Genomic DNA, 11043 nt, shown 5'->3' on the forward strand with positions numbered 1-11043 from the left:
ATTGTATGGGCCTTAATGGGCCATAGTGAAGAGAGAGAGAGAGAGAGGAGGCCAGGGCAGGCCGCGCGCCCCCTCCCCCTCTGGTCCGAATTGGACTAGGAGGGGGGCGGCGCCCCCCCCTTTCCTGCCTCCCTCTCTCCCCCTTCCTTCTCTCCTAGTCCAACTAGGGAAGGGGGGAATCCTACTCCCGGTGGGAGTAGGACTCCTTCAGGGCGCACCATAGGGGCCGGCCCTCTCCCCCTCCTCCACTCCTTTATATACGTGGCCAGGGGGCACCCCATAGACACACAAGTTGATCATTGATCTCTCTTAGCCGTGTGCGGTGCCCCCTCCACAATAATCCACCTTGGTCATATCGTAGTGGTGCTTAGGCTAAGCCCTGCGTCGGTAACTTCATCAACACCGTCATCACGCCGTCGTGCTGACGAAGCTCTTCCTCGAAGCTCTACTGGATCGTGAGTTCACGGGACGTCACCGAGCTGAACGTGTGCTGAATACGGAGGTGCCGTACGTTCGGTACTGAGGATCGGTCGATTGTGAAGACGTACGACTACATCAACCGCGTTTTCATAACGCTTCCTCTTTCGGTCTACGAGGGTACGTGGACACACTCTCCCCTCTCGTTGCTATGCATCACCATGATCTTGCGTGTGCATAGGATTTTTTTTGAAATTAGTACGTTCCCCAACAGTGGCATCCGAGCCAGGTTTGTGCATAGATGTTATATGCACGAGTAGAACACAAGTGAGTTGTGGGCAATACAAGTCATACTGCTTACCAGCATGTCATACTTTGGTTCGGCGGTATTGTTGGATGAAGCGGCCTGGACTGACATTACGCATACGCTTACGCGAGACTGGTTCTACCGACGTGCTTCGCACACAGGTGGCTGGCGGGTGTCAGTTTCTCCAACTTTAGTTGAACCGAGTGTGACTACGCCCGGTCCTTGTTGAAGGTTAAAATGGCACTAACTTGACGAAATAACGTTGTGGTTTTGATGCGTAGGTAAGAACGGTTCTTGCTCAGCCCATAGCAGCCACGTAAAACTTGCAACAACAAAGTAGAGGACATCTAATTTGTTTTTGCAGGGCATGTTGTGATGTGATATGGTCAAGGCATGATGCTATATTTTATTGTATGAGATGATCATGTTTTGTAACGGAGTTATCGGCAACTGGCAGGAGCCATATGGTTGCCGCTTTATTGTATGCAATGCAATCGCCCTGTAAATGTTTTACTTTATCACTAAGCGGTAGCAATAGTCGTAGAAGCAATAGTTAGCGAGACGACAATGATGCTACGATGGAGATCAAGGTGTCGCGCCGGTAACGATGGTGATCATGACGGTGCTTTGTAGATGGAGATCAAAGGCACAAGATGATGATGGCCATATCATATCACTTATATTGATTGCATGTGATGTTTATCCTTTATGCATCTTATTCTGCTTTGATTGACAGTAGCATTATAAGATGATCTCTCACAAAATTTCAAGGTACAAGTGTTCTCCCTGGGTATGCACCGTTGCCAAAGTTTGTCGTGCCGAGACACCACGTGATGATCGGGTGTGATAGGCTCTACGTTCACATACAACGGGTGCAAGTCAGTTTTTGCACACGCAGAAATACTCGGGGTTAAATTTGACGAGCCTAGCATATGCAGATATGGCCTCGGAACACTGAGACCGAAAGGTCGAGCATGAATCATATAGTAGATATGATCAACATAGTGATGTTCACCATTGAAAACTACTCCATTTCACGTGATGATCGGACATGGTTTAGTTGATTTGGAACACGTGATCACTTAGATGATTAGAGGGATGTCTATCTAAGTGGGAGTTCTTAAATATGATTAATTGAACTTTAATTTATCATGAACTTAGTACCTGATAGTATTTTTCTTGTCTATGTTGTTGTAGATAGATGGCACATGCTGTTGTTCCATTGAATTTTAATGTGTTCCTTGAGAAAGCAAAGTTCAAAGATGATGGTAGCAATTACACGGACTGGGTCCGTAACTTGAGGATTATCCTCATTGCTGCACAGAAGAATTACATCCTGGAAGCACCGCTAGGTGCCAAACCTGCTGCAGGAGCTGAACCAGATGTTATGAACGTCTGGCAAAGCAAAGCTGATGACTTCTCGATAGTTCAGTGTGCCATGCTTTTGGCTTAGAACCGGGACTTCAACGACGTTTTGAACGTCATGGAGCATATGAGATGTTCCAGGAGTTGAAGTTAATATTTCAAGCAAATGCCTGGATTGAGAGATATGAGGTCTCCAATAAGTTCTACAGCTGTAAGATGGAGGAGAATAGTTCTATCAGTGAACATATACTCAAAATGTCTGGGTATAACAACCACTTGATTCAACTGGGAGTTAATCTTTCGGATGATAGTGTCATTGACAGAATTCTTCAATCACTGCCACCAAGCTACAAGAGCTTTGTGATGAACTATAACATGCAAGGGATGGATAAGACAATTCCTGAGCTCTTCACGATGCTAAAGGCTGCGGAGGTAGAAATCAAAAAGGAGCATCAAGTGTTGATGGTTAACAAGACCACCAGTTTCAAGAAAAAGGGTAAAGGAAAGAAGAAGGGGAACTTCAAGAAGAACGGCAAGCAAGTTGCTGCTTAGGAGAAGAAACCCAAATCTGGACCTAAGCCTGAGACTCAGTGCTTCTACTGCAAAGGGACTGGTCACTGGAAGCAGAACTGTCCCAAGTATTTGGCGGATAAGAAGGATGGCAAGGTGAACAAAGGTATATGTGATATACATGTTATTGATGTGTACCTTACTAAAGCTCGCAGTAGCACCTGGGTATTTGATACTGGTTCTGTTGCTAATATTTGCAACTCGAAACAGGGACTACCGACTAAGCGAAGATTGGCTAAGGATGAGGTGACGATGCGCGTGGGAAATGGTTCCAAAGTCGATGTGATCGCCGTCGGCATGCTACCTCTACATCTACCTGACCTGAATAATGGTTGTAGCGACCAGACCTCAGATGGTTTGTGCTGCTGTGCACCAGTGTCATCCCTGGATCAGTAATGCTGACACGCACAGTACAAATGGAGGTTTTATAACAGAGTAGCAATCACACACTTATTACATCGAATATCTCCGAAGAGATTAAGTATGATAAACATGGCTTAAGGCCATCTAATAACGATAACAGCGGAAGACTTGGAAGATAAGTGAGTCCATCAACTCCAGCGGCATCACTGAGTATAAGACCACGACCTAAGGCACCTTACTCGTCGTCTGAAAAGTCTGCAACATGAAACGTTGCAGCCCAGAAACGGGTCAGCACATAGAATATGCTGGCAATGTAACACATAGAGAACAAAGAACAATAATAATGCTATACTACATGCATATATGGCTGGTGGAAAGCTCTATGGTTACAGTTTTGCGAAAAGCCAATTTTATCCTACCTCAAAGGAATAAATTTTATTTAACTATCATGGTGGTTGTGAAACATTGAGATGGTTGACAGCATCTCAATCCCAATTAAATGTCATCATTAACCCAACAAAATTAATTAAAAGTAACATAGTGATGAGATTCACATGATAATCCAAGTACTAGATACTCAAGTTGTCCATAACCGGGGACACGGCTAACCATGATTAGTTTGTACACTCTGCAGAGGTTTGTGCACTTTTCCCCACAAGACTTGATCTCCTCCGTTGGAGTACTCGCACTACATGGTGTTTGAGTAACGGATGACCAAGACACAGTCTTTCAGAAGTGTTTGCACCTTACGTATGGGTAGACAGTTACACCTACTTTCCCCTACATCTGCTAGTCTACCACTGTAAGAGTTCACACAACTTAATCAACTATGCTAGAGCCCATAATAGCTTGCAGCTGCACACGGAAGTTTCTAGCATGAATAATCTCATGATCCCTTTGAACCTGGGTGGCGGTCCAAAAGAAAAACAGGCAATCCTGGAATACCCAGGTACCTCAATCCACCCAGATGTGAGTTTTAGTTGCCACCTTAAGTAAACCATTAATAACAATCTCACATCTGTCATGAATTTCACTCAAACCCAATCCACGTCTACGAGCATAGCATGGCAATAATAATAGCAACGTAGAGGTAACTCCCAAGGTTTGATAAATAAATTAGGTAATAGGTTCTACCTCAACTACTTCCCAATACCCACAATTTAATTAGATCCTAATCATGCAAGTGTTTAAGGATAAGATCTAATGCAATAAAACTGGGTATGAAAAGTATGATCAAAGTGTTACTTGCCTTGCTGATGATCCGCAAAACCTAGTGCTTCGAAGTAACAAGCGGCACACTCCGGGTACTCTATCGCAAACAAACAAGCATACAATCAGTACTCATCTAATGCACAGGTAAAACTCGAATGAAAGAACCAACCAGAAAGTTCAACTTAAGAACTCCGGTTTGCAAAAAGAATCAACTCGAAAGAAGCAACGAAAGTCAAATGGCGAAAGAAAGTAGCTTCGTTTACTAATCTGGATCTAGGTCAAATTTTACTGTGGCAAAAACTTGTTTGAGTAGGTTAAACGGAAAGAGAATTTCGAGAAGAAACTCTAGGCGCTTGAATCGCCTGTTTCCGATAAACGAGCGAGAAGTTAAACAGAAACGAAAATTCGATCAGAAATCGAATCTGAGATAATCGCAGAAAAATCCGACGAAAAAGAAAAACGGACGAACGGTTAAAGAACGGACGTTCGTTAACAGAGAAAAACCGACGAACGCGTTCGTTGAAACGAACGGTTCGGTGAACGCTCGCAAAATAATAAAACCGAAAAAAACCAATCTAGGGTTTTTTTTAAAGCGAAGGGTTTTTTTTAAAGAAAACCGGCAACGACGAACGGCATCGAGGCAGTACCTCGTCGGGGCGGCTCCGGCGAGGGCGAGGGGGCAAGGGGCGGCGAGGGGCGCGGCTCCGGCGACGAATGGCGGCGGCGGCGGCTCGGCTTCCGGCGGCGGCGGCGAGGGCAAGGCGGGCGGCGGCGGCTGGCGAGGTGAGGGAGAGAGAGAGGGGGGGGTATATATAGGAGGGGGGACCGGAGGCTTGGGGGAGGGGGCAAGACGAGCGGCGGGGCTCCCCGTGTCCATGGCGGACACGGCGGCGCGGCGGCGTGCGGGGAGAGGAGAGGGGCGCGGGGGTGGGCCGGCGGCCTGGGCTCGGCCCAGCGGGCGCGCGCGTGCTTTTTTTTTAAACGTTCCGCGGAAAAAACATTCACAGAAAAATAAATAAAAATCAGAAAAATATAAAATAAATTTTCCCCGTCTAGTTAGAAAATCTAGAATAGGGTGAACGTTTATTTAACACAAAATAAATATTTTGAAAACATGCAATATTTTTAATGCAATAAAAATTGCAAATACAATCCAAATAAATTCCAATAAATGAGTTTAACATTTTTCCTCCAGTATTTCAATGGTTTTGGAGAAGTCATATTTTCTCCTCTCGTTTATTTTTGAAATGGAATATTTTTCCGGAGAGAAAATAATTAAAACCAAAATCCTCGTCTTAATATTTGATGAAAATCAAATTTGAAAATTCGAGAAAATCCACAACTCTCTCCGAGGGTCCTTGAGTTGCTTAGGATTTATCGAGGATTTGTCAAAATGCAATAAAACATGATATGCAATGATGATCTATGTATAACATACCAAATTGAAAATTTGGGATGTTACAAACCTACCCCCCTTAAGATGAATCTCGCCCTCGAGATTCGGGTTGGCTAGAAAACAGGTGGGAGTGGTCTTTCCGTAGATCTTCCTCTCGCTCCCAGGTGGCTTCATCCTCCGTGTGGTGACTCCACTGAACTTTGCAAAACTTGATAACCTTGCGGCGGGTAACTCGGCTGGCATACTCGAGAATCTTAACTGGTTTCTCCTCATAGCTCAAATCACTTTCCAGCTGAATTGCTTCCAGTGGCACAGTATCTCTCAGCGGTATCTCAGCCATCTCTGCGTGGCACTTCTTCAACTGAGAAACATGAAATACATCATGTACTCCAGACAATCCTTCGGGCAATTCCATCTTGTAAGCAACCTCTCCCATACATTCCAAAACTCTGTATGGTCCGATAAAACGGGGCGCTAACTTTCCCTTAACTCCAAAATGCTTCACTCCTTGAAGTGGTGATACTCGAAGATACACTCGGTCTCCGACTTCGTGAACTGTCTCCTTTCGTTTCGAATCAGCATAACTCTTCTGTCTGGACTGGGCTACCTTGAGCCTATCGCGAATCAACTTTACTTTCTGTTCAGACTCCTTAATCAAATCTGGTCCAAACAACTGGCGGTCTCCAACTTCGTCCCATAACAACGGTGTTCTACACCTCCTTCCGTACAAAGCTTCGAAAGGGGCCATCTTCAAACTGGTTTGATAACTGTTGTTATAAGAAAACTCTGCATATGGTGAATTGTCGTCCCAACTGGATCCGTAATCTAGTGCACATGCTCTCAACATGTCCTCCAAAATCTGGTTGACTCTCTCGGTCTGTCCATCTGTCTGTGGGTGGAAAGCGGTACTAAATTCCAGCCTGGTTCCCAATGTTTCATGTAACTGCTTCCAAAACTTCGAGGTAAATTGGGTTCCTCTGTCTGATACAATGGTCCTCGGAACTCCATGCAAACATAAGATCCTGGTCATGTATATCTTTGCCAACTTAGCACTGGTGTAAGTGGTCTTCAGTGGAATGAAATGAGCCACTTTCGTCAAACGGTCGACTACAACCCATATTGAGTCATAGCCTGAACGAGTCCTGGGTAATCCGGTGATAAAATCCATGCCTATTTTATCCCACTTCCATTCGGGTATCGGCAATGGTTGTAGCCATCCTGCTGGCTTCTGATGCTCTACCTTCACTCTCTGACATACATCACAAACTGCCACGTATTCCGCAATATCCTTCTTCATTCCGGTCCACCAGAAAATATTCTTCAAATCCAAATACATCTTCGTATTTCCTGGGTGAATCGAGTACGGTGAATCATGGGCTTCTTGCAAAATCAACTTCCTGATCTCCGGATCATTTGGTACATATACGCGGTCCTCAAACCACAGGGTATCGTGCTCATCCTCACGAAATCCCTTGGCTTTTCCTTTGCTCATCTTCTCCTTTATCTCTTCAATCTCCTTGTCTGTCCTCTGAGCTTCTCTGATCCTTTCCATCAAGGTAGATTGAATCTCCAATGTCGCTAAATAGCCTCTTGGGACTATCTCCAAACATAGCTCGCGAAGGTCCTCGGCTAACTCCTGAGGTATCTCTCCTGTCATGAGGGTGTTGACATGACTCTTGCGGCTCAACGCGTCTGCTACTACGTTAGCCTTTCCTGGGTGATAATGCAATCTCATATCATAGTCTTTAATGAGCTCCAGCCATCTCCTCTGTCTGAGATTTAACTCCTTCTGCGTGAAATATACTTCAAACTCTTGTGATCCGTATACACCTCACAATGGTTTCCGATGAGAAAATGTCTCCATATCTTCAATGCATGCACCACGGCTGCTAATTCCAAATCATGCGTAGCATAATTCTTCTCATGGGGTTTAAGTTGTCGTGAAGCATATGACACAACTCTTCCTTCCTGCATAAGCACTGCTCCAAGTCCTCGACGAGAAGCGTCACAATAAACTTCATAGTCCTTGCGTTGATCTGGCAGAATCAACACTGGTGAGGTAACCAATAGTTTCTTCAACTCCTGGAAACTAGCTTCACATTCCTCAGTCCAATTGAATTTGGTGTCCTTCTTTAATAGCTCCGTCATGGGCTTAGCAATCCTTGAGAAATTCTCGATGAATCTCCGGTAGTATCCTGCAAGTCCAAGAAAACTCCGGATTTCTCCAACTGTTGTGGGTGATTCCCAACTTGTCACTGTGTCAACCTTGGCAGGGTCTACTGCTATTCCTTCTCCAGAAATAACATGTCCAAGGAATCCAACTTCCTTCAGCCAAAATTCACACTTGCTGAACTTGGCATATAACTGGTGTTCTCTGAGCTTCTCAAGTACCAATCGCAAATGCTCCTCATGCTCTTCTTCATTCTTGGAAAAGACTAGAATATCATCAATGAACACCACGACGAACTTATCCAAAAATTCCATAAACACTTTGTTCATCAGGTTCATGAAATAGGCAGGTGCGTTAGTCAGACCAAATGACATAACGGTATATTCATACAATCCATATCGGGTGGTAAATGCCGTCTTGGGTATATGCTGCTCTCGAATCTTTAACTGATGGTATCCTGATCGTAAATCGATCTTGGAAAATACTTTAGCTCCTTGTAGGCGGTCAAACAAATCATTGATCATCGGCAGTGGGTACTTGTTTTTGATGGTTACTTCATTCAATCCACGGTAATCAACAACCATCCTCAGCGATCCATCTTTCTTCTCCACTAGAAGTACTGGTGATCCCCAAGGTGACGAACTTGGGCGAATATATGCTTTATCCAGTAACTCCTTGATCTGCTTCTTAATTTCCTCCAAATCCTTTGCGGGCATCCTGTACGGTCTCTTAGATATTGGCCCTGTGCCTGGCAAAAGTTCAATCAAGAACTCAATGTCTCTATCTGGTGGCATGCCTGGCAACTCTTCTGGAAATACATCCGGATAATCCTTCACCACTGGTACTTCCTCCTGTACAATTCCTGATAAGGAATTTACTTGAGTCCTCTTCGGCATATGCCGGGATACATACTTGATCCTTTTCCCTTCCGGGGTGGTAAGCAAAATCGTCTTGCTGGCACAATCGATGTTTCCTCCATACAACGATAGCCAATCCATTCCCAAAATCACATCCAAACCTTGCGACTCCAAAACTATGAGGTCAGAGGGGAAAACATGCCTACCAATGGCCAATGGTATCTGAAAACATCCTTGGGTGGCCATATACTCTGCTCCTGGCGAGGTTACTAACATAGGGTTTCTGAGAACTTTGGTGGACATCTTAAACTTATTCACAAATCCCCTTGTTATGTATGAATGCGATGCACCAGTATCGAAAAGAACGGTTGCAGTAAATGACTTAACCAAGAACTTACCTATTACTGCATCAGGCTGAGCTTCAACCTCCTCCACGCTCACGTGGTTCACGTGTCCTTTGTTGAACGGGTTCGGCTTCTTCCCAGAGCTTCCATTGCCATTTCCATTTTGGGCTTCAGGACATTCATTGGCATAATGTCCATTCTCCTGGCACTTGAAACAAGTGACTTGGCTCAGGTCCCTCTTGGCTGGGGTAGATGGGTTGGTGCGGTTCTGTCCGTTGCCTCCTCCATTCCCATTACCATTCTTGGTGCCATTATGGTTGTGCGAACTACCTCCTCCATGGGTATGCTGAAACTGTCCTCCCGGCTTCGGGGTAAATCGAGGCTTCTGCTGAGCTCCTGAGTTATACTTCCCTTGTCCATACTTCCTCTTACGGTTTTCAATCTGCTGTTGCTTCCCTTCAATCATGAGGGCTCTATCTACCAGCTCCTGGTAGTTGTTGAAGGTTGCTACCATCAACTGCATACTCAGTTCATCATTCAGCCCTTCCAAAAATTTCTCCTGCTTGGCTGCATCTGTGGCAACGTCATCTGGTGCATAACGTGCTAGCTTACTGAATTCCTCCACATACTGGCCTACGGTGCGTCCTCCATGGCGTAGGTTGCGAAACTCACGCTTCTTCATAGCCATGGCTCCTGCTGAAACATGAGCTATACGGAAAGCTTGTTGAAACTGGTCCCATGTGACAGTGTCAATAGGGTGCGTGGTTGTATAATTCTCCCACCATGATGCTGCGGGTCCATCAAGCTGATGTGTGGCAAAACGCACTATTTCCGCATCAGTGCAACCTGCAGTGGTCAACTCCCTTCCAACTTTGCGGAGCCAATCATCTGCAACAATCGGCTCGGTGCTACTGGAAAACACCGGCGGGTTTAGCCTTAAGAAACGGGCTAAGTGATCAACAGGTGGTGGTGGCGGTGGGTTGTTGTTGTTGCCTTGGTTCTGCACTAACACTTGCATCAGGGCATTCTCTTGCTGAATCAACTGGGTGATCTCTGGCGGGAAAACAAATCCGGTGTCGCGTCTCGGAGGCATCTGATAGGTTTAGAAAAGATGAGAGTTAAGAATAGAATGAGGTCTAGAGAGAAAACACTACCCATATGCTCATGAGACAAATCAATCAATATCACTCAATCAATTCAAACAAGGCAAAACAATCGATCTAACTAGCGTTACAAAGTGCTTGAACTATACTATTAAATGGGGGAAAAACTACTACTGATTTGGTGGTCTACTAGAAATTCTGATCCGTTGAAGACTCCATGATGTCTGCTCCGGCTTCATCAACAAAGTCATCTTCACTTGGTTCCGAGTCGTTGTCGTCGATGATGATGTAGTTATCCGGACAAGTGCATTCGTCGACTTCTGCTTTTGGCACTAGATTTCCCATGAATACTCCAATCTTCTTCTCCAGGTCGTCATTCTTCCCTACTAGTGCGTTGATTTCCTCCAAATAATCTTCGCGTGTAGCCTTGAGTTCTTCTTGGAGCTCTTTGATCTTCGTTAATGCCTTCATCAGTTCTTCCTTGTCCGTGCACATCTGGTTCTCCTGGCGACGAATATGTTGGTTCTGCTCCTGGATGAAAGCTGCAATTGATCCATCCTTCTTGGTTCTGATCATCTCCCATTGCGCGTCTCGGCGTCCACAAATTTGGTAAATTGTATCCTTAAGCTCCTGGTGGTAGACTTCTCCAATGCGTCCCATGGCGATGTGTGCGGCCATGCTCTTCCCTAAACTCCAAGTTGGTGCTTCGAAAACCAATCTTATGGCACTAAACATCCTTCCTGGAATGATAACTTGAATCTTCCAGCTCTCCTCTTCGGGAAATGTGGCGTTGTAGGTTCCGGTGATGCTTGGTATTCCTATGTTCAGGTACTTGATGACTTCCTTCAAGTGTCGTCCAAACGGCGTGCCTTCATCTGGTTGCATGAACTTGCTCCTTGCATTCGCCATTCCTAAAAAGTAGAAACTGGAGAGGGGTCA

The sequence above is a fragment of the Aegilops tauschii genome, chromosome 2 (assembly GCF_002575655.3).
Source record: "Aegilops tauschii subsp. strangulata cultivar AL8/78 chromosome 2, Aet v6.0, whole genome shotgun sequence".
Classification (NCBI taxonomy): Eukaryota; Viridiplantae; Streptophyta; class Magnoliopsida; order Poales; family Poaceae; genus Aegilops; species Aegilops tauschii.